Source organism: Diabrotica undecimpunctata, chromosome 3 (assembly GCF_040954645.1).
Source record: "Diabrotica undecimpunctata isolate CICGRU chromosome 3, icDiaUnde3, whole genome shotgun sequence".
NCBI lineage: Eukaryota > Metazoa > Arthropoda > Insecta > Coleoptera > Chrysomelidae > Diabrotica > Diabrotica undecimpunctata.
The window spans coordinates 158,712,816-158,737,348 of NC_092805.1; the positions used below are offsets into that span (position 1 = coordinate 158,712,816).

The 24,533-nt window shown below is 31.1% G+C and overlaps 1 protein-coding gene across 1 annotated transcript in view; it reads left to right on the forward strand.

Moving 5' to 3' along the window:
• The window catches only part of LOC140437662 (uncharacterized), a 297,351-nt gene that overhangs the window by 55,787 nt on the left and 217,031 nt on the right, over positions 1 to 24,533 (forward strand). The gene's annotated exons all lie outside the window — the stretch shown is intronic.

A 24,533-nucleotide genomic window follows, 5' to 3' on the forward strand; every position in this document is an offset into this window, starting at 1 on the left:
ATAGACCAACAGTTCATTCAACTTACCAACTTATAACTTAATCTTTTATTTTCCTATGTACCTAGTGTTGCTTTATAACAGATAGGGCCTTTTCTCAAGTTATAAGTTGAGTACATTATGATCAATATATTACAAAACCACTCCCAACCATCAATTTTTGTCCATTTCATATACTTGTCAACACACAAAATAACTACATCACTCAGTCTGTTAACACCTAATCAGATATTTATATTCATGAACTTGTAACTCAAGAAATTTTACATTTACCAGGTACCAAATGTTGTTTTTTGACATACAGGGCCTAATATAATTGAGTTATAAGTCAATTTTTACATGAACTTTATATTACAATAGTTTTATTTCATTCATTGAATAACACTCTCACATTAAATATATTAATTCCTATACTTTTCAAGAACCAAACTTTTCACCTGTGTCTAGTTTCCATTTTCCAGGTACCAAATGTTATTGAAACATAAAGGGCCTTATATTAGAATCTTTTTCATCACCCCACTTGACACTGTATAGTTGGTTGCCTAACTATAATCACATAATTTTCTCATCACAATTTCATCTCATATACATAACTTAAAACAACAACATTGATGGTTGATACTGTTATAAATTTTTAATTTTATTTCAACTTTCACAATTTAAATATATTACTTCATATATTAACGGTGGCTTCTGTCTTAAATAGACACATACAGTTACACTGACTGCTCTGTGATGACTTCCGTCATAACCTTTTGAGATTGTCATTTCAATCAGTTGCTTTAATAAAGTCCTCGTAGACATACCGTCTCAGGACTTGCAACTTTATGTAGAGTCATATGTCGCCATGTTACCAATCCAACGGTAACTTTACCATCCTATTTGTAAACACGACATAATGTAAACTAAACTTTACATATTAATTTTTAAAGGGTTTTTACCCTCATATTTAGTGGCTACATTCATGTAATATATTGTAAGTATTAACCACATTTCACATTAACCTTAGTCAAAATTTAAATCTTTTCATGTTCTTTTTAATTAAGTGGTTAAATATTTTAGGACACTGATGATGGAATACTTATTCCGAAAACGTTTTGTCTTTTTAACATAGCCCGACGGGGTTTTTTATATACCTTTTTATAAAGGATTTTATTGGAAAATTTTTTATTATATGGTATACAGCCAAATACAGGAACTTAGTTTCCTTGTGGATTTTAAACGTTAAATTTTTTTTTAATTAATTTTGATATCTATTTTTAAAAATGCAGTCTAAACAAAAGACTCTTAGAGGGTTTTCAGACGAGGATACTGTATGCGAGATACTGTATGCGAGATACAGAATTTTCGATGGCTGCTGTATCGGATTCACGGGCATGCTCGTCAGTATGAAAATAGTAGCAGTGCAGTGCGGTTATATTTTTGGATTATGGATGTAGAAGAGTGTGTTATGCTGTGGTACATATTAAATAAAAAGAAAAAGAAACTGAAAAGACGACGTAATTTGTGGGTTTATCCTATTGTAGAATTAAGAGAAACCAAAGGAACGTATAGTTTGCTGTATCAAGATTTATTGCAAGATCCATCGAAGTTTTTTAATTATTTTTGAATGTCTGTGAAGTCGTTTGAAGAACTTCATAAAATTTTGGAAATTCAATTTAGTAAAAAAGACACAACTATGCGTAGAATTATTTCATCAAAAGAACGGCTTTCTATGACTTTTTAAAGTTAAAGTCTATGACTTAAATTTAAAATAAATATGTGCACTTATCTCCAATTTGTAAATTGTTTACCTCGCCCTAAATAAAAAATGACCGTATTCCTTTCACAATAATGTAGTTTGATATTCGTTAAATAATCAAAATTCCAATTAGCAAACTTTTAAACCTAAACTGTATACGTATGAAACAAAATATTACACTATTCTACTATGTATTTATAATAAAAACATGTTTATTTCTTACCATATTCATTTTGCTGTACTGCAGTCATGACCTCAAAATTGTCGCTTAGAATTTTCGACCCAGCACTGCTGCTTTTTATTTCTATTGCAGTAATCTGGCGCTGCTGTATCCCATAGACAGGGGTTTGATTGTACCAAACAAATAAATTTGTCATTATCAAATACAGCACGCTCCATTATTTAACTATATTCATAAAACACCTTCTTTCTTTCGTTCCTCATTCACAATTATTCGACAGAAAATCGCGCGTCTATGGAATGTGGTGCAAAAGTATTCGTGCCTGAAAGCGTTCATTTAACGTAATGATTCTTCTGTATCTGGCATACGCATTCGGTCGTCGGCGACAGGAAGGTCCTCGATACTGAATTCGGTATCTCGCATACTGTATCCCTCGCGCATCCCGTGTGAAAAGCTCCATTTGAGTCTATGTAATATCTGCGTCTCGGATACGCGTATCTCGGATACAGTATCCTCGTCTGAAAGGGGGCTTACCGATTTTCAAAAAAATTAGTCAAAATATTAAAAATTCGGCATATGAAGCTGTTAGAGCTTTGCATATTATTGCATATGGTGACGAAGGAGTGCCGCGACAAACAAGAAAGAACTTGCGGAATGTTTCAGGCTTTTCATGGGATAAAGACGCCAGCGAATATGCTGATAAGATAAAAGACGTAAAACATAAACTAGGTATGCCAGTGGGTATTGTGGCTTTGGTATGGAAAGAGCTTACGTAATATTGTCAAACCCATTGCCGAATCATAGCTATTAAAAGACGAAAGAGTTAACGACGTTGTGGGGAGTGTGTTCGATTTTAATTCGTAAACTATTCTCTGTAATTCTTATGTATCAATATCAATCTTATGTCTGTAAATAACACCATTACAGTTTGTTTTTGTGTAATAAAGACTTCCAGTATTGACGGGGCTTTAATTCTAATGTTACTGCCTTTTTAAATAATAAAGAACTACTAGGTACATGGTAATACTCGAGCTTTTAAATATAGTAACAGTTATTTTCAAGATCTAGAATAAAAATTATCTGATAAAGTGGATCAAATCAAATCGCAAAAAAGTAGTAACTCACCGGATAAAACTAGGTTTGTTAATAAAACTGCTAAAATACTAATTTAAAAAACATTTTTGAATTTTTTAATTATAAATTATTATAAACAAATTAAGATACAGATACCCAGAAAAATGTAACAAGAAAATAAAGTTACCAATGTGATGTTTTGGGTGATATTATAATTGAGTTATAAAGAAATAGTTAAGTTTTACATTTTACTTAGATTTTAAATTCCTGATCTTTTGTTCATATTAGTATTAGTTTTGCTAATACACACTATTTCTAAAAAGGTCCTTTTAAATTTATTACCTTCATTACACAGTATTTTATTGTTATCAAAATCCATTATAATATGATCTTCGTCAATCACGTGCTCTGCCAAAGCACAAGATGGTTTTTTTATTCTACAACCACTTATGTGAGAAATAATACGATTTGATAGATTTTTTCCAGTTTCACCAACATATACAGCTTAACACTGAGTACCATTAATGCTGTAATACTAAATTTGTTTTCTCCAATTTATCTATGATATTTAGCTTTTGAATATAAAGAAGAAATAGGTTTGATGTTTTTTTGTTGCTATTTTTATATTGTCAATAACCTTTAGTATTTTTATTAATTTAGGTGTTCATGATGGGATATAAGGCAGTGAACGATAAAAGATGCTCTGATTATTAAACTGAGATTTCGCAAAAAATGGTGTTAAATTATTACTAATACTGATAATATTAATATGTAGCATACGTGGAAGATAAGAGTTCTAAATTAAAACAGTTTTTAACAATTGAAGATCTTCCTGTAGGTAATCAGGATGAAAAAGCCTTAAAACACATTCTTTTAACTTACAAGTTAAAACTTACAAGTTTATTAAAAATTAGATTTTTTTCATATCAAGTCATTATATTTGGGGAATTGATAATTTTTGTAATCTCTGAAAAGCCGATGTTATAATGATTTATCTCAATAATCATAATTTTCATTCATTATTAACTAATAGATGAAATCTAACCGTACATTGAGATCCGTGTCTTCATTAGAATAATACCGTATTTGATTAAACATAATAATATAATTAGTTGTGATTCATTCATCCAAGCAAATTGAATGTAATTTTAAGGCCACCGCCTTTCTGACGTAAATGGGTTAAAACATTAAAATATTAATATATGACTGTAAACCATAATTGATATAATAATTTAATACACTGGTAGACAACAAATCTAGACATCATATTTGTACATTTACTTCAAATAATACGCTCCTGGACAAAATGTTTCAAAAATTGTTTTGATTGTTTGAGTGGAAATATTCTTTCGACAAAAGTTATCAACGTATTTGCAGCTAATTGTGCTACAAAAGTATTATCTTCCATTTCTTTTATAACTATGTTCACTCTTCTACGTATACTAGTAATTGTATGACTACTTGTAGTAGTTGCAGGTGCTATGCAAGCATCTATACTCTCTGGGTATTCGTAACACAGATGCCCAGAGGGTAGCAAGTAGGTATAAAATACACAGCCATAAAAATAATGACAATGTGATGTGTGATGTTTAGACAACAACTAGTTGCTGTCCTGCGACTGTCGTCATGTAAATTTACTGTGCAGCAAAAAGAATTGTTACATGTAGCACAAAGTTACATGTTACAAATCCTGTAAATATCAATATGGAAGGCTGATTTTTTTGGGACAAACATTGAACACATTGGACATTGGAGCGATTTGAGGGTATTTCATCCTATTATCCCAATCAGTATTCCCCTTCAGGTAAATCTATTTCTACTAAACTCAGGTATATTATTATATACTAAACTCAGATACTTCATAATCAAATAAATTTCAATAGAGCATAAAAACAACCTACGACTCTTTCATTTGTACATGAACTGTAGAATGCAATAAAAACTAACGGGAACTATTGATAAATTTCAAATAAACAATTATCACATACCATCAACAGTATCTAATACAATACAAGACCAATAAAAAACGTACATGTATTTAAAGGAATGGCACACGATTTTAACGCTTGCCTTTCGAACATATGGTGTCAAAATAGTGTTTAATTTTTAAGTTAACGGTTATACCTAATACTGATATAATAGCTTTATTTATTATTATACTGTTACAAGGTCGCTATTTATTGTTAAGGATATAGGTTAAAATAACGAGCATATAGTATGAGGCAAATAAAACGTCGGTAACTTTAAAACTAGTTGTGTTTGAAAAAAAAAATCTTGAAAACTGTTAATTTTTAATGTAACGCGCTTATTCTCTTATTTCGTAGGTCAGTTAGTGAGACTGGTGGCGTCAGTTGATAACTTTTTAATAGAGATACATCTCTAGAAATTCTCGTACATGATTTATTAAGTATTTTAATTGTCTTTAGAACCGCATAAAGAATTATAAGTAACTGGAGTTTTAAACTGTTTAACAAAATGATAATATTTTGCCAATACATTTTGTGAAATATGCACAATATTTTCTACAGAAACTAAAATCAGAAATAGATTTTAATCCCAACACTTTGGTTACTATTGACAACATTTTTTAACATTATATATTGACAACAATTCTTAGTTAAACAATGACTTATACAAAGAAAACTTTGGGCCAGTTATGGATTCTATTTTACCTCCATTATTAGAAGATATACTCCTGTACCGTGGAGGTAAACAGTCGTATATCCATAATGTTTACATTTGCAGGAAAGCGCAAAACATAGAGACTAGTCAATAAACTATAAAACATTTTGTACTTTCATTTTATTGGTACATTACACTACGTAAATGGAAATATATTACTAGATATTAGTATTGTTAAGAAATGATTTACCTGGTGTACGTTATTGGTAGTTACGACTTTTTACCTCTATGTCCTTAAACAGGTAACATGCAAAATAAAAATCGTAAGTGATGACAAAAATGTTATATTCTGTGTTTAAAAATGCAAAAACCAAATCACAATGTTTGAAACAAAAAAAAAACTCGTTAAGTAGAAAAAATATAAAACCTAAATATTTTTACTTTAGTTGTCGCTGTCACTGTCACCTGCTTGCTGCTTTGAAATTGACAACTACTGGCAAAGCTTTAATAAATGTTTGTATTTTTTTTTGTGATACCTTTACAATTTGGACGCATAGCAGGCAATTGATCAGGGAATGGTATTTGAGTTCTCGCTGATCTTGATAAATTCAAACTCATAAAATTTTGGTTTGTAAAGTTTGTTTTATAAAAAATAATTAACGGCAACGCAGCGCGAATTTGAAAGTGCACCACAGTTGAAATAAGGAACTCTTGTTTTTCATTATTCCGTTTTTTACCAATACATGGTAAGTGAGGTTTGGCATACAATATTTCGAAATTTTTGAAATCCGATACCTCCATTTCAATTACAGTTGCACCTGTAGAGCGGATTAACTACTGCCAGTCCCAAGGCGTAACTATTTCCATAGTTGCTTGTTTTTTTAACGTCCTTTCAATTAAACCACATGGAGGCAATGATATGCCTCCATGTGGTTATGCCCTTTCAACAAAAACTTGTGGTCTATTATTTTTAAATTTGGACATATTTTTAGTTGCCATAGGTAACTGAACATCATCATTATATTACGATTTTGACTGGGACAATTGTCAGACCAAATAATTAAATATTCTACCGTAGCAATTTTACTCCACTTCAATAATGCTGAAGCAATTTCATGTCCACCCCTTCCAGCTTTCGATTCGTCCCACTCCTTGTTTGTGGTGGAATCATAAATTGTCAGGTTTAGTATCCATAGCTTAAACGAATAAAAGCTTTGATTATTTGTACAGGCTGATAGTGTAGACCAAAAATGCCAGATATATAATGCATCAACAACTTGTCGTCGTTAGCTGCAGTTAATTCATACATCGTTTATTTCTCTAATAATCCTACTAAATTCCAGATCGAAGTTTCTACAATTTACTCTGAGATTGGATTTACTCTGGTGCGACCGCAGATGGAAGTTAGATCACATGTAAAATCTCTTCCAAAGTCTCTGAAAAGATTCCAAGGTAATGCAGCATCAACCAGTGACAATATACCTATAAAAAGGCACGATGCACTATATTATGTTCACGAGCAAAAGACATTAAATGAAAGAGTTGTTGCAAAAATTGCAATAAAAATATGCCCAAGCCATATGAACACAATATGTGATGTATGCTACCGAGGCTAGTGAATTTATTCTCAGTTTGTTTGTTGTTCTTTATATATAATACAAATTTTTTGGTTTTACCTTTTTTACTTTATTTTTTTTTTATTTTATTTCTGTTGTTCACAAATTTATTCCTAAAATCTATGTTTATAAAAAGTCAACGTCTGAATATGTAGAATCTAATATTTGTTGAAATAGTTTTATTTTGTGACAGACTGTTAACATTCTGTACCTGAAATATAAAAAAAACGGGTGTGGCAGTCCAGTGGGACTGCCGGTAGAAGTTATACTTCTATACACGCGTTCGCCGTTAAAAATTTATATAAGAGTCAATCTGCACAATCATTACATATGTAATGCTATAGGTAATAGTGAGCAGAAAGAGAAAAAGAATTAGTTATATAGGTATATGGTGCATCGTTTGCTGTATATAAACATTTGACCTGTAATAGGAGTATAGTAAATGAAGGATTGTATCAATATTTTAATGAAAATATATATTTTTATTTTTATATATGTATAAAAGGAGTTGAAAGCAAAAAAAAATTTACACATACTCTGCAGTAAAATTCATTGTTTATTTTGTTATTAATATAAAAATTACAATACAATAAATACACTGCAACATAATTCAATATAATAATACAATATAAATTAAAATGTAATATTCATAAGTATTTAAAACTGCCAATATACGTAACTTACTTTACGAAGATAAAAATAAAAAGCCAACAACTCGGATTATGTTGTAAATTTTCATTTTATTTTAAAATTTATGTTTTTTGCGTATATTAAATATATTTAATAAGATTAACGTGAGGTCTTTAAATATTTCAAAAATAAAAAAGGAAATTCATAATTGGGATTCGAACTCACAACCACCAGCGTATGAACCAAACACGTAAAGAATTTGCCAATTAGACATGACACTAACGGATTTCAAAACTGACAGTTCTCGGTAAAACAGTGATTATTTTAAAATACAAAAGCCTAAAATAATTATAAACGTTTAATTTTAAATAATACAAAACATATCACATAAATTATAATATTAATACATATTATATTATATATAATATTATATATATACAATATTATATATATTAAATATATATACAAAAGGAAAATTTTTATTCTCGAGAGAGGAAGAGAGAGAAAATATATCTTCTGTCTCTCTCTTACTCATTATCTTACATATGTGATGGTTTTACAGATTCACTCTCATGCAAATTTCCAACGCCGACCGTGCGTATAGAAGTATAACTTCAAAAAGTTTGGGATCTATTACTTTAAACAAAAAGTAAGATAAAACAATGGGGTGCTGTAGACACCCCGCGAGTTGACACGTTCATGAAATAGGCGCGATTAACAGAGGGTTAAAGAACCACATCCATTGTTTCTGCGTGTATGTATTTTTCTTCGCTGAAGAATATTCTCATAGTATCAGATATCAATATCATGACTGATGGGCAGTGAAAAGAAAAAATGTCATTTTCTACATTGATAGCCATTTATCGCCGGCATCACAAATGTTGTAATGGTTACTGCTTGGATATTATTAACTTCTTCAACGCCTAACTATGCGGTACCATTTTTATGGGCATTATAAAATACCGTGAGTCAATATAATTAAAACCAGTTTTTCTAACGCTCGATGGCGTGTGTGCTCGGAACAAAAAATTAAGGGCAGATCCCTAGCTACGAGATGAAACACAACAAATTAGCTTTCTCAGTTCTGGTCAACGATTAATTTTCTTCATTGGCGTAGTAATAACCTAGAACAAAAAAAGGCTTTTTTATTCTGCAGTATAATAATTAAATCTTAAAAAACTCTATATTTAACTTCTGCGCTTTAATGAGATTCTGTTGTATACGATTTTATTAGTAATTAGACTCAACCGCTGCATAATCAAAGTATAAACTTTATTCATTTACTTAGTAAAGTCGATTAACGAAAAGTATGCACGATTTTGGTAATAATTTGCAGAAAAATTCAATATAACATTCAACAAAACACACTATGAATTTTAAGGTATATTTAATATATTAAATAGGTAAAACCAAAACCAAAACAGAAACTGTCAAAATATTTTATTGAGAGATGTCAATAATTTCAGCTCCGAATAAAAAGTGTTTTGTGTTTGTTTAAGCCAACAATTGAAAACAGGTTAAGGTAAAACCGGATGAGATGCCGCACCTTTCTTCTCACATTAAAAAAATGAACATAGGTTTAACCTAAAAAAAAATTCTAATCTCCAGGTTATTCGTTGATCATTACTTCAACGTATATCCCATATTAATAAATGTTGTGTAAAAGGGTTTTTTGTGTATTATCGGAAAACTAAAGAAACTTACTTTGGCCATCTTACCCACCTGGGTGGGTAAGATGCCGCACAAGGGTAGGGAGAGATGGCTTATGGAAATTAACATAAAAAAACAGTCTACACGTAAATTTTTATAAAAATAAAACACTTACAATTTATTTGTTAGTTTTAATTTGTTTTTTCAATTCTGCACGGCCACACATATTACACCTTACTTCATACAATGTGCAGGTTTCATGCATCCATCTAGCACACTTGATGCACTCAAGCCAATCTGCGTTAGATGTTGTTGTGTTATAATTTTCTCTTATAATAACACTCTACACAAACATTACTGTCGTGCACCGACTCGTCCTCACTTGAACTTAAAACAAAGTCAGACTCAGATGAAGAACTGTCTTCTTTTCGAGCATATTTTTTTTTCTTTTTATAGCCTCTTACATTTGCATTCTTTTTTTTATTACTATTTTCAGTTTTCTTCCCTTTAGTTAATTTCTTTTCTTTATCTTTTTTTTTCTGTCAACAAGAGCCAAGCATTTCTTGGTTTTGTCAGCTATTACTTCTGGCGAGGTTAACACCTGAGCTGACTGTTTTCTTGAAGATGGCTTCCTTGAAATAGGTGTGGGAATTGGGGAAACCTCGAGAAGGAGTTTTGTCGGAGTTGACTTTCCCCGCAAACACGGCAAGTTATCTTTTATGGGCGTGACGATGATTGTAGTGACTTCTTTAGAGGTCGATGGTGTGGTCAAATCTTCTTTACCCATTAAAAAATTCTCAGTGGCTACGTCTTGGTTTGCAAATGCTTCTTCAAGTGTTGCATCAGTGACAGTGGAAGGATCAGTGACAGTGGAAGGATCAGTGACAGTGGAAGGATCAGTGACAGGAGAAGGATCAGAACTGGTTGATGGGACAGGAATTTCGTCTTCATCATTTGATTCTTGGTCAGATGGTGCGGAATCATAGTCTGTCCTTGCGAGAAATGCGTCTTCGGGAATAGCTGAAGGTTTAAAAGGGTAGACTCCACATGCCCTGAATCCTGAAATACCTGTCTGCACAGTTGCAGATTTTGACCAAGCTTGAGCAAGCAGTTCTCCGAAATGACGCCTCTCTAATTTCTTTCCAGGATTAGCGTTTCCCCACTCGCTTGCTGCGAGTGGGCCTTTAAGTGCTTAAAAAAGGACCTGTCGAGTGGTTGTAAATATTGCGTGGTGTGGCTTGGTAGACATAGAACTACAACATCATTATTGGAAGCACATGTCAAAATATCGGGAGAGTTTGTATGTGAGCCATGACCATCTAAAAGTAACAAACACTTGCCTGGTGGTTTTCGTGGGTTAAAGTGATCTCGAAACCACTTCATGAATATATTTTCATCAATGTAGGCTGATTCCTTTCTCATTTCGATAGCCGCTCCTGCGGGCATTAATTCTTGCCGAATTTGTTGTTTTTTGATACCTTTAAAAATACAGAAAGGAGGTAAGAAGGCACCTTCAGCATTCGCGCAAGCTACCACTGTTACCGTCTCTCCTCTTTCCGTTGATTGTCGTGACATGTACATCGCTGCCTTTTTTAGCCACAACAATGCCAGGTTCATTATTTAGTTATAGGCCTGATTCGTCTACGTTCCAGATGCTACCAGGTTTGTTGATGAGGTGGTGTTCAGTTAACGTTTCATGTAAGAGCTCGAAGTATTCCTTATATTCCTTCTTGTTCATGCCTTCTGCTCGAGCATTGGATAATCCTTGAGCTTTGCGAACCGAAAGAGTACCATTCCTTCTCATAAACAACTTAAACCAATCTGCACCAGCAATTCTTTTTGCTTTATTAAAGTTGAGCTTTTAACCCATCGCCTCAGCAAGGTTAAAGGCTATTTTCCTTACAGCTCTTCTTGTAGGCGCAAATCCACGAATTTGTAATGCATTAATGTATTGGACCAATTTTCGCTCAGCGTCATAACCAAGCAATGGTGCAGGACCCATTGCTTGCTTTAAAAAATTGTTTTTTGCTATTCTGTTTCTTAAGGTTTTTTCGGGAACACCGATCGACTTTGCAGCTGATCGGATACTGACATTTTGGTTCTGTATAAGATTTGTGGCAGCATCCAAATTAGTTTGGGTCCGCGAACCTCTATTTGATACTCTTTTATAATTAGTTGGAATTTTCTGCAACAAAACAAATATATATATTAATGGTATTTAAAACTTTGTAATAAATTAATTTAATTATTTTTAGCTGCTGCTGCTTTGTAAAATAATTATAGTTTGGTATTAACCAAAAACATTCAAAAAATATATGCAGCATTTCACCCAGGCTTACTAGCGGCATCTCTCCCCACAACAATGGGAGAGATGCCGCACGCTATATTTGTGTTTCAAAATTGCTTATTATTGTCGTAACTTAACGAAGTTATTCAACAGGACAAGTACTAGATCCATAATAATATTACAGCTATCTATTATTTACATTTCTTTAGTTTTAGATCTTTAAGTAAAAATCAATAAAATGTTTAGATACAATGTAGTAAAATGAAATTTTCGAATACACTGATTCAGTAACTCTAACCACACACCCGCACAACATACAGCCATTATACAGCTTTGCTAGTGACTAATGTACTGTAGGCACATTTCGTTGATGACACTTCAAGTTTCGTCTAGAGAGGGGGTGCGGCATCTCACCCGCCGCGGCATCTCACCCGGTTTTACCTTACTTAGTAAGAGTGAAATAAAGTAATTTTGTAACTAGAGAGAAAAAAAATTGTAAGTACAATACAATAAAAATATTGTAGCGAGATTAAATAAAACGAGCGGTTAGAATTTATATAAGTATATTTATTTATAAGTTTACAGCACGAAACTATCTTATCAACTAAACTTACTCATAACATCGTTACATATATAATATACCAAAAAATATGGAGCTGCCAATTTTTCGTGGGGTCGTGTATTTGATACCTTTGTCTTGTAAATTTAAAGAAAGAAAGTGCTTAATTAAAGATCCTATATTTAAAACATGATGCGTGGCTGCAGTAATAGTGAGGTGTAAGCAGTAGGCTTACAGTATACATACATATACATACTTACATTATAGTATAGCAGCACACAGAAATATAGGCGCTTACAATAAAGACAATTGCAAAAACGTAACTCCAAACGTAAGCCAACAAAAATACACAGAAAAAAGATAATTATGCGAATAATAAAAATGTCAAGCATAATTCAAATAATTCATAAGCTATAAAAAAGCAGTTTTTTCGCTCAAAAACCTTTTTGATAAACTTGATTAACGCTGAAATAAAAGATAAAATTTCTTATAGGATTTTAATTTTCTATAGGGTCTGAAAGAAGTGAATATAATTAGCGCAAGAAGTGCCAAACTGTTCACTTTAAACGCAGTTATTTTATGAATTCAAAAATATTAATTAAAATTCCTATTAAGGACTTTGTTTTACGCCTAAGTAAGTTGTAAAAAAAAAAGGAAAAAATTAAATAAATTAACCAAAGAATTTAATTTAGAACAAAAATAATATTAGTACGGAAGTCTAATATAACAAAAATTTTTGCTTAATGTTTAGAATCTACACTCAGGTGCAAAAAAATCGATCCATGGGTATTATTTGCTGAAAGAAGAAAACGTTTGAAGATATTAGTTTTAAATCAGGTATATATGTAAAAGTATATTGTTATACTTAGATTAATAGTTATATGTTAGATTAAAATAATTTTTACAGATTATCCAAAAAAATCATTTATTTATAGAGACATACGCCAAAACTCAAAAATACAAGAATATTCAAAACTTTCTGAACTTAAGAAAAACATTGATAATAAATCAATATCTAGTGTTTCCCCCTCGGGCCCTTATAACAGCCTGTATACGTCTAGGCATTGAGGTAATTAACCTCTGGATATTAAATTGATCCAATTGGTCCCATATCTCTTGAAGAGCCGCTGTAAGTTCAACCAAGTTGTTTGGACTGGGTACTCGTGCTCGAAGACGTCTTCCCATCATATCCCATAGATGTTCTATGGGATTGAGATCGGGACTGCAAGCTGGCCAGTTCATACGGCTAATTTCCACCTCCTCTATATATTGGTTGACGATTCTAGCACGGTGAGGACGCGCGTTGTCGTCCATAAAAATAAAATTAGGTCCAATGAAAGGAGCAAAAGGTACCCCATGCTGATCTAAAATACTTGTTATGTATCTTGCAGCAGTCATAGAACCTCTATCTACAATAACTAAATCAGTATCGGCTTCTGAACTGATACCAGCCCAAACCATAACGGAGCCCCCCCGATAACTTCTTTCCGCAATATTACATTGAAAATATCGCTCTCCAAACCCTTTCTCGGCCGTCTGTTGACCTTAAAAAAAAACTGGACTCATCTGAGAACAATACATTGCTTCAATCTGCATCACTCCAGTTTTCATGTTCTCTTGCAAAAGAAAGGCGAGCTCTGCGATGTTCTATGGATAGTATTGGTGATAGGGCTGGCCTTCTGGATAATAAATTACCTTCTACAAGTCGTCGACGAACTGTCCATCTGCTTACATCCACATTTCTCACTTCGATCAGACGATTTGCCAGTTCAACTAAAGTTAGATGCCGATTTCTCAGACATCATGAGACCAGAAATCGATCATATCTTTCGGATGTTACCCTTCTACGACCTGATCCTGGTCTTCTTGTAAAGTTACCGGTGTCGCTAAAACGCCGAACTGCTCTTTGAACCGAAGATCGACTAACAGCCAATATTTCAGCTGCATAATATTGGCTACGACCATCTTGAACTAAAGTCACCGCCCTTGTAGCATCTGTCGGAGTTAGAGACATTTAGGAAGGATAATTAAATAAAAATATAACACGTTTTGAAAATAAAATCACTACACTAGTATGGTGTATAGAAATTTTATACCGTTTTTGTTTAGTCGTTTCGCACTGGTTTTCGCGAATCATCCTGATCAAACACAAAAAAAATCAGCGTAATTAAGTTCTTTAAGTTAACTGTAATATGTTTCTTGTAGGCAAGGCATAATATTACTTTGTTGCTGTAGATTACCTTTTCTGATATTACATTTTGAGATTTCTAATTAAATTGTTAAAGTCACATTGTTATAATATATATATATATATATATATATATATATATATATATATATATATATATATATATATATATATATATATATATATATATATATATATATATATATAGGGTATCCAATTAAGTCGGCACTATATGTGAAACCTTTTTATTTTTAGTTTTATGAATTTTGTTATATAAAATAATTATGTTACATAAAAAGTTTTAAATGATCTAAAACCTAGAATACAATGATCAGATATTAAATTTTGTTGTTTAACAAACCGCGTAAATGACTGAAGAATACTAATATCTGATTCTGATGATTGAAGTTCTAGATCATTCAAAACTAGAAAATAAATTTTTTTTCATAAAACTACAAATAAAAAAATTTTCTATATGGTACCGACTTAATTGGACTCCTTATATATATATATATATATATATATATATATATATATATATATATATATATATATATATATATATATATGTATATATATATACTGCTGATCAGTTAGACTACAGAACACAACTATTTGGGTATGCAGCTGAAGATAGGATAAAGAAGTACTCTTTTTAGTCTACCAAGCTTTCGCAAATTTTTATTTGCATCATTAGGGTGCTACAATAAACAAAATTAGTACAAATTACAGAATAAAAATTATTTTGTATCTTACACTAATTGAGGTTAGTTACCATGATGTTTATAAAATGAAATGAACAACTCATCTGACTCTTACAAATAATGGCGAAAACTAACCAAAAAATGTAAAAAAATTGCTTTTAAAAGCACTCTAATTGTGGGATCTTTGTACAAGTCATTGAAAGATAAAGTACAGAAAGCTGTACTTAAGCATTTTGATACATTCTGTCATAATAAATGCATTGCTGATTACTTCAAATTTAAAAATTTCCACCAATGATGCCATAAAATGTAAAGCTTTGCACGTGTAAAAAGTTAAGTTTCCTTCGACTTCAATGCACTAATAGCACACTCAAGTTTTTAGCTTTTCCTATTTCTTAGACATTTTATATTTACTTCCTGTCCAAAAGCGTCTATTATTTTCAAGATAGTCAAATAACGCTAAAACAGTAAGACTTAGACCGAATGTATGCTTAACAAATTATCTCGAGAATTCGATGAGAAATATAAAAATGCAATGAAAATCAAATAACGAAGTTGGGACTACTTCCCATATAAACAAAAATAGCACATGTTGACAAATATTTTCATTTTAAAGTTCACTATCGAAATCCTATGTAACCAAATTTTTAGATCTCAAAACCATTTAGATTGGCAGATACGTCTAATAGGCCACACCGTGAGACATTAATATCTCAGTTAAATTTTAAAGCAACTTGCTTAAAATAATTTCTGAATTTATTAAATTATCACATAAACGAGAAGTATAACAGGTAAGAGGCAATCTTTCGCATTAGAAACCAGGCAAAAATCCCGGTGATGAGTTTACCTGTCTGCGGTGATGAGTTTACTAATCTCCAAAGGATGCCGGTGATCAGTTTACTATATCTCCGAGGGTATAATAATTTTATGGGGGGCTATATAGTGATGAGTTCGTACACGTCCAATCCCAAAACTGCAGTAGCGGTATAAAGGGGAACTATTATTTATATTAATATATACCTATATCATATGGCACGATGCTTTATATGCCAGGCAAGTGTATCTCTTCGACTCTCCCCCTCGGCTAGAAATTCTTTCACCCAAGTATCTGACGAAAGAGCTGACAATATTTGCCAAATTTGGTCTTAAATTATTGAATTAATAATGTAATAATTTTGTATTCGTTAAAATTCTGAATATTTTATTATTAATTGTTTTGTTTAATAAACCACCCTTTCATGCATCTTTTTAATAATAAATAGTTTCAATATTGCACATCTACTAGGCGTCCCGAAAAGTTTTTTTACAGAGATGCGGTTATAAATATTTCTTTATAAATATATTCGAATATCGTTAACTTAATGTTCGAAGAACCTTACAGATTTTTTTACACAAATAATTGCATTTATATTTCGTCTTTGTTTTGTGTTCCTTCCACGCACTTCTCTACTTGTTTCTTAAAATTAATTTAGTACACGTTTGTCGAATACCCTTTTCGTTTAATTTCAAATTAGCCGCTTCGGTCCATCCTTTGTTGTATAAACGTTTTAATTAAATGCTCACGAAACCTTTCAATTTAATTAATAAAACGTTTGGAACATCAATAGAATTCATTTCGGTAGGTTTTTCATTTTTAGAAGTCAAAACTTAATTATTCGATGTGTTCAATGGAAATTGGTTTATTACAACACAACGTTGAAAATATTCGACTTCACTTAACTGGTGTTCTAGAGTTATGGCGTAAATAAGCGGCAAAAAATTTGTAGTTTTTTATCAAAAACAAACATTGTGGAAAATAAATTTAATATCGATTGATTGTCTTAGAACTGGAAATTTGTTGTGTAGTAACTGAATCAAAAGTCCGTCTGGGTCTATAAAAATTCTTTAAAATATGTATGAAAGGCATCATATAAAATATGTTGAACTGGTGTTTGTCGAAAAATGGCAATTAGTTCAATGAAATAGGCAAAAAAGTCCCCTGTTGTTGACACAGGCCCCTACAGGCAAATCACAGTTGTTTTGAGTACTATGGTATATTCTTACTATAGTAAGAAAATTTCATGCATTTGATTTTTTGGAATTAATTAGTTATTAGCAAAATAAGGTCAAAAACGGTAAATTTTCGCTTATTTTGTCTATCAGCAAAAAGTGAAGTATTTGAAACAATTTTAAGAATACGAAACTTATAATTTAGTTAAAACCCTTCAAAATGACGTTTTTAAATATTTCTATCCTCATTAGTTGCCTAGAAAGTTTTAAAATAAGTTAAAAATTTCGTTTTTTTTAACGTTAATAACTTTTTGAAAATAAACTTAAAACCTTCATATTACACAACATTTTGTGACTTATGGTGCTTAAAATATGATAAAAATTGCAAAGCAATCGGTTAAACAGTTTAATAAATGTTTATTGTACAAGACGATAAAATTGTACTTTATCTTCGAGAGCGTTTGTTAGCGTCGAGACGTCAGTCGCGACGCTAATTATGCTCGAGAACATAATGCAATTTTATCGTCGTGTGTTAAAAATTTTTAACATTTTTTTCTATAGCAAGACTTCAAATTCAGGTAAAAAATAGAATTTCAAAGAAAATTCTAATTTTTAGCACAAAAATCGCAATTGTGTTGCTCCGTTGCTGGGGATATGAATTACTCTGTCAACAAATGTCAAACAAATGTTACGTTTTGGTTTTTGTGGAGAATATTGTTGCGTTTTGTGTACAAAGTGAATAAATACGAAATGAATACAGAATCTTACATTGAAGAGTCAATAAGCAATAAGATTGCTGTATCCAAGTGTATACTTGGCGGACCAGAAAATCAATCAAGTACCTCGAATCAAGTGTTTAAGCAAACGAGCACAAGTTGTGATGCTCCAAAAATAGATATTTCTAATAATGTTAATTGTAAAATTTCAGTTGTTTTTAATCCTTAATGTGTTTGAATTTGTAAATTTTATTGAATAAAAAAAGTTAAAACATTTTATCTACTCTTGCTGTTAAAGTGTCACTTCATCTACCCTTGCGGTTAAAGTGATCCTTTATCTACTCAAAACAGTTGTTGTTATAGCAACACTTAAAACATTAGCTATGGAAAAAAGTTATTTTATTTGTTTTTCCTAAATTAAATTTTTTGCATCAATATAAGTCATAATATAATGAAGTTACAGTAATTCTACGAACAGCATATGTAAGAAGATTATCAAAATTAAAAAAAAAAAATAAAGAAAAATAATTTTAAATATTGCAAAATCATTTTGCAAAAATATGCCGATTTTCTGTTTATAAACAATTAAAATATCTTGTTAACTATTGCCTGAAGGAAAATAATTGTTTCATGTTTGGAAAGCTTGCGTTTTTCATTAAATTTAAAAAGAGTTTCTTTAAACTTGTTGAAAGAGATTTAAAAAGTTGTCCTAGAAAAATTTGAGACGAAGTTAGTCTCTTTGTTTTTTTTTTTTTTTTTAATTCACATCAGCTCTGTTTATAACTATTAAGAGATATAATTAGCACCATTTAAAAAAACATACTTTAAAGTGTAAATGTGTCAAATTCGAACAAGATTGCATTTAAACGGAATCGTCCACAAAGCTTCAAAATTTGACACTTAAAGTTGACCAGCCTTGAAACTCACGGGAGCGATGGAGCGGAAGGAGCTTTTAACTGTATCTCTGGTTCTTATTGATGGATTTCAACTTTTCTTTCTTTAATTTGTATGTACTTTTTGCGTAAAATTTTTGCGAATCACATGCTATGATTTTTTCTGACCTGTATTCTTAAGTTAAAGTTGATTTCATGTAATCAAATCTTACAATAAAGTCGGCCGTGGAACGTAACTGAGCAATATTGGCAATATCATTAAAAATTCGTCTACGTTAAAATGTATAATATATGTATGTCTGAATTGTCAATATAAATGAATAATAAAATTTAATTATTAGAAGAATTTTCACCAAGTACCAAAACAAAATTTGTTTAATTTACTAATTTTTAATAATTGTTTTGTATTTTGAGAAACGTCAAATAAACTTAATTTAAAGTAAAATTGTGGCTTATTTCCAATAAAAATAGTAAATTGCAAATTCTTTAACAATTGCATGTTCTATTCAGGAAAAATTGTCCAACTTTTACTGTCCAACTGCTGTATCTCACGAGAAACTCTTGCTTTTTTGTCTGATGCTGTTTTATTGTTTTATATATGGTAAAGGTAGGAAAAAAATTACAAATATTTATCCCAAAATGATTCATTTGAAATGTTTAGTCCATGGTATTAATAGGGTTACTGAAATAATTAGAACAAACTTTTCTCCTGTCCATGATTTAATTTCTAGTGTAAAAAAGTGTTTGTAAAGGAGCCATTAAGACTTCAACTGCATAAAGACAGGCTTTCTAACACACCACTTACTCAACTAAAAGTGGTGACAAGAAGTGGAACCTGGCTAGAGGCTGTCTTTTTTACGCCTCTGATGACAATTTTCTGATGGTAACAATCTAGCAATTTCTGCTACTTAACGAATATTTAAATATAAAATCGTTTAACACCAAATTCATTTTCTAAAAATAAATTATGCTTTTGTTCCTGAAATACCTACCTCCTATCATATCAGTAAGTGTGTTTTTTTAATGTTCTGTTGAATTTTTTCTGCATATTCTTGAGGAAATCAATTTTATTTTAAATATTATTGACAAAAGTCGTGCATATTTATGTGAATATTTGAATATGCATATTTGCCTAACTCTGATGATGAAGGAGCATACACTGAATGACGTTGGTTCCTATAAGAATTGTATTTATCTTGACTGGGATCATTCTTTATATACAGATACGAAGTGGTTACGAGATGACGTAGTTAGGTATTTTATTATCCAGAATTGGGCTCATTTTATTTATATGTTATTCATTCTTAATATTTTCTGAGTAAATTCTTTGACCTTTGTTTACAGGGTGACCTGTATATCTCCAACCCATACCACTTATTCCCATAATGCTAGTTAATAGTTTTTCCATTTCTTAAATGACATTACAGATTTTTCCTGCTTTATTTTAAAACCCCTTTATTTTTCTTTATAGTTCTTTGTATTTTAATTCATTTATCTTGTACAAGAATAGATGGACATACTTAAAAATAAATGAGACACTTTTAGCGCCAAGGCTAACGAATATAGGTATACCACAGGGTAGTATTTTAAGTATACTTCTTTTTTCATTGTATAATATAGATCTAGAACAAATAGTACCTCCACACTCTAATATATTGCAGTTTGCAGATGATGTTGTGTTGTATACCTCCCATTCTACCCTGACATTTGTAGGCGTCAACTCGAATCTACACTAGATTGTGTAAAAAGTTATTACCATTCTCTAGGCTTATCAATATCAACTACAAAGACTGAAATTTGTTTTTTTTTTCAAAAAACGCCAAACTCCCCAAGGTAACTTTAAACTAGGAAAAATAGAATTTCCAATCAAAAATTGTGTAAAATATCTAGGCACATATTTGGATCGTAAACTGTTATGGAAGTATCAAATTAATTCTATTATAAAAAAATCGGAAAACTCCATGAATATCCTTAGAGCATTTTGTAAAACCAATTGGGGAGCTGATCCGAATATTGCATTGCTATTTTATCGCTCAATGATTCGATCAATTTTCGATTATAGTTGTCATTTATATGGGTCTGTGTCAACAGGACATCTTAATAAAATTGAAACCCAAAAGAATAAATGTTTGAGGCTATGTCTTGGTTACATAAAATCTACTCCTATTAGTATTATTGAAATTGAAGCTAAAGAGCCACCCCTTACACTACGCAGACAGTTTTGTACAGATAAGTTTGTAGCTAGAGGTATATCAAAAAACTCCAGCTATTTAAAAAATATTCGTAACTTGAATATATTAGACTTAAGCCATAAATAGTGGAGTAACAAAAAAACTCCCATATTCGTTGAAAGTTATAGGAAACTAACAATATTTGAAGAACAATTGTATCAAAATAAAATACCACCAATTTATACGCGACCTCCTAAGACTCTCTTCTCTAAGATAATAGAAACATATTATATGGATTCAAATCTTCCAGGAAGTATGATCAATAAAATAATTAAAGATAAGTGGCCTGCATTTCAATATATTTTTACTGACGGCTCTAAAATTAAAAAAAAAAACGGGTTGTGCAATATATCACTGGAATTCTGATTACAAAGAATCATGTCGATTGCCCAATGAAGCTTCAATATATACTGCCGAACTATCAGCTTTATTTCTTGCGTTAAAATATGCAGAACTGCAGTTCTGTCAGTTCAGTCCTCTATTGGTATGAATAATTATATCATTCTGACTAATTGTAGAAGCATTATGGACAAACTCACTTCTATCAAAACCACAAAAAACCTAAACCATATTGAGATAGAAATAAAGAAGTTACATTATGATATTATTTGCGCAGGTAGCTCGATTATTATTTGTTGGGTAAAAGGACACTCTGGAATATTAGGAAATGAAAAAGTCGACAAATTAGCTAAATCTGCAGCTTTAACCAAACATAATATAAACAACATACTTCTTCCAGTAGCAGACATAGATAATATCAGTAGAAACAACTGCAAACAAACATGGCAACGTTTATAAAACCAAAGTACAACTGGAATAAAATTTAGAGCTTGCCAACCACTAATACCCAATGAGAGATGGTTCAAATATGAGACAAATAGGTTATTTATAAAAACAATAAACAGAATAAGATCAAACCACGCACTCACTCCTGCATACAAACACAGCATAGGTATTACTAATAACCCATATTGCTCCTGTGGTAAAGTGGGAGATCTGCAGCACTTTATATTCGAGTGTGGACAGTACAAACAAAGTATCAAAATGATGTATGAAAAACTAATTGAGCTAAATTGTTTATTGCCTGTCAATTTAAATACAATTATTTTTTCAAATAATAAGCAGATATTAAAATGTATCTACGAATACATAACATCCTGTAAATTTAAATTATAAGTAGTTTTAGGTATTCAATTAAAAATTGTAAGTATGTCAAAAATTGAATGTGTATACGAACATATTACTTCCTGTAAATTTATATTATAAATAGGCTTAGGTAATAAAATCAAAAATTGTAACTACCACAAATAGTCTGGCTAATTGGCTATGCCAAAGCCATTATACAATAAAAGAAAAAAAAAATTCATTTATCTGCGTAACATTTCTCCTCTCTGCGCTTTCTGCGCTGCCTTTAATTGTGCTTTTAGGAACGTTGTGTCACTTTTTCTCGACTTTTCTCATGTTAAAATTGTTGACATCATTTAGTTTTTTTCTAACTTGCAAAAATGTTTTTTATGTTTTTTTTTTAACCCTCTTAATGTTTTTTTGATATATCACTGTTTCTTTAATTTTTGTAATATCCAGTGTTAATCTAGTTTATCGCCTTTAAATTTCTTTTAATCTCACTTGCATTACATCGTGTTATGGTATCTACTCCTGGTATTTTTTTTTTCTTCTGGTATTATACGCATATCAGCCAAGAATATGCGTTCACTACTGTACATCAAGGCGCCTTTGTCACTGAATATATCGCCAAGTACAAAGGAACCTATCTAAATTCTGAACCTAATTAATGATTCCGTTGAAAAAGGTATATTTCCAGGGTACCTAAAGACAGCCATTATTATTCCTCTTCATTAGGGTGGGGAAAAATTGAATGTCTGCAACTATAGACCTATTTCCTTACTGCCAGTCCTATCCAAAATCCAAAATTATTTAGAGACTTATAAAAGCCCGACTTATGTCATTTCTCGTTGAAAACAATATTTTATCACAAAGTAAGTTCGGCTTTTTATCTAATAAATGTACCAGTGATGCTATGTTTTCTGTCATTTTAATAAAAAAAACTACATTTCTACGGAATTAGAGGTATTTCTTTGAATTGCTTCCAAGCTTACTTGAGGAATAGGAAACAACTAGTTAGAACAAATGATATTAATTCTAATCACAAAAGCATTGTATGTGGAGTCCCACAAGGTTCAGTATTGGGTCCTCTACTTTTCCTTATCTTAATAAATGACATCACTAACTTGAAAATCGATGGAAAAATTTTTCTTTTTACTGATGATACCAGTATCACCTGGAGAACCTCGAATATTGCAACTCTTCATGCAACTATAACTTGTGATCTACTAAACATAAAAACCTGGTCCGACTCTACTTTACTCTCTTTTAACGTGGATAAGACGGTAGCATTATCCTATACACGAGATCGTTAACACTTGCTTCTAAATAACAGCCAGATCAGTATCGTTCATTCTCTAAAATTTCTTGGTATTTTTATAGAGAGCAACCTAAAATGGTCCCTTTGTATCGATTTGTTAAGTAAGAAACTAGCCTCATCCCACCACGCAATAAGATCTGTTTCGAAGGAAATCAATTTAGCATCTTCCAAAGTAACATATTTTTCTTTGTTTGAGTCTCATCTTCGATATGTTCTTCCGTTTTGGGGTTCTGGTACGCCTGCCCAATCTGATGTTATTTTTAAATTACAAACAAGAGCAATACGGTATCTTTTTCGCCTCAGTAGAATAACACATTGCAGAAGCTACTTTTTACTCTTCCGTCTTTATATATTTTATAAACTGCTTGCTTAAATCATAAACACTTACATGTTTTTCCAGTAAGACCCCATGACTACTCCACCAGAATTTTAACTTCTAGATTCCGTTCACTGAGTTAGTAAAGAAATCTATATTATATTCGGCAAAAAAATACAAGCATCTCCCTTTGCAACTACAAGCTGCAAAACTTCTTCCCTTAAGTTCCATAAAATGACAAAAGCCCATCTATCTAAAAGACCATATTATTCAGTGGAAGAGTTTCTTAACGAATAACTAAGAAATTACAGTACGTTTAGGTACAAGTAACATAAAGTATTTTTCTATATATTTGACTATCCCATGCAGCAACTTAAACTTATTAGTTTGTAAGGTTTTATTATGCAAATTGGAATTTAGTTAAATTTAGCAAAGGATTGTATGTTTTATTATCTTTTATTTTGTGATTCTGTGATATTGACGATTTATGTAATTTCAGTAAATTTTAAATTGTTATTGTTATTTTTTTGACATTTTGTAAGCTTTGTCCATAAAATTGTACAATTTTCAGTGACAATAAGCATATTTCTATTCTATTCTAAGTTTTTGTATCTAATTTTTATTATTATGTAGTCAATTTTATTTATAAAGGTAATTATTAGCCTCTAATTGTTGCACTATTAACTTGTTGTCTTT